The sequence below is a fragment of the Limulus polyphemus genome, unplaced genomic scaffold (genome assembly GCF_000517525.1).
Source record: "Limulus polyphemus unplaced genomic scaffold, Limulus_polyphemus-2.1.2 Scaffold9312, whole genome shotgun sequence".
Taxonomy (NCBI): domain Eukaryota; kingdom Metazoa; phylum Arthropoda; class Merostomata; order Xiphosura; family Limulidae; genus Limulus; species Limulus polyphemus.
In genome coordinates, this window is record NW_013674922.1 from 20210 (window position 1) to 21833 (window position 1624).

Here is a 1624-nt window from a genome sequence, read left to right on the forward strand (position 1 = left end):
CATTCAAACTTTTGGCCTTTTTTAGTCAAATCATGTAGTGGAGCAGCTATAGTTGCAAAGTCCTTCACAAACTTCCGGTAATAAGTACAGAGTCCCAAGAAACTTCTTAACTCTCCCACATTGTCTGGTGTTGGCCAGTCACGCACTGCTTTCACCTTATCAGGATCAGTTTGCACACCATTCTCACTTACAATGTGGCCTAAGTAAAGCACCTCTTTCTGAAACAAATGACATTTCTTGGGATGGAGTTTGAGGTTTGCTGCTTTCAAATGCTTGAATACTTCCTCCAGCCGGGACATTTCCTCGTCAAAAGTTGTTGCAAATACAATGACATTGTCCAGGTACACTAGAACTATTCTCCATTGTAGGCCTTCCAATACTCGTTCCATCAGCCTCTGAAATATTGCTGGAGCATTACTGAGCCCGAATGGCATCACTCGGTATTGCCAGAGACCTTGGTCAAAACTAAATGCTGTCTTCGGTCTATCTGCTTCTGCCATTTTTACTTGATGGAAACCTGACTTTAATTCCAGAGTTGAAAACCACCTGGCTCCACTTAGGGCATCAAGAGTATCATCAATTCTTGGCAGTGTGTATGAGTCTTTTTCGGTTATGCTGTTAAGAGCCCTGAAGTCCACACAGAAACGTTGAGTCCCAGCCTTCTTCTGGACTAATACAACGGGAGCTGATCAGGTGCTATCTGATTTCTCGACTATCCCTTCCTTAATTAAACCATCCATGACCTTCTCTATCTGTTGTCGCTATTCTCCTTGGAGGGATCTTTATTGGACGGTGATTGTCTGTGTTTATTCTGTGCTCTACCAGGTTTGTGCAGCCGAGGTCATGATATCCTTTCGAAAAGACATCAGCATAATTTGCCAAAAGTTCTTTTACCTGAAGAGCCTGTGATGATGACAAATGGACTATGCTCTTCTTATAGAGGTCAGTCAAATATTCTGGAAGTGTATCTCCTTTATTTACAGTTGTATTCCTTGCTTTAACATTGACTGGATCTACCTCCAGGCACACACCCAACAATGCCCCTTCCTTAAGTGTTTGCTCACATTTAGAGAAATTGGCCACTCTTATAGGTACTACTTGACGATCTTCTACAAGTGACCTTCCAATCTTCAAATCTGCTGGCCTGGATGGGTCTTCCACTGCTTCCACAAGCATTGGGCTACCATGGGGATGTTCTTTTATCCTACCCCAAATTATCTTCTCTGACATAGGGGGTATTGTAGTTGATTTAAGTGCTGTGACATGCAGATCAATGGATGTAGCAACACTTACTGGAGTCTGGCCTTTATTGTTTCCAATCATCATTTTATCGAAGTTAACTACACACTTCCTTGGTAGTAGATAGTCCAATCCGAATATGCATTGGTCTTCAATGTCAGCCAAGTTATACTTTCTGTCTGTTTTTCATGCGCATGAGCTCGATAGTTACCCACACTGGTCCCTACAACCTTGCAGAATGTCCTGTCACACCACAGAGCTTCTGTACAGCTTCTGGTACTCCTTTGTTATCCAGCGCCTTGATGCTCACAAGGGTTTGCTGAGATACAGAATCTATGACAAAGTTGCACCCTTGGCCAGCCAGCTTCCCTGTTACGTAGATACT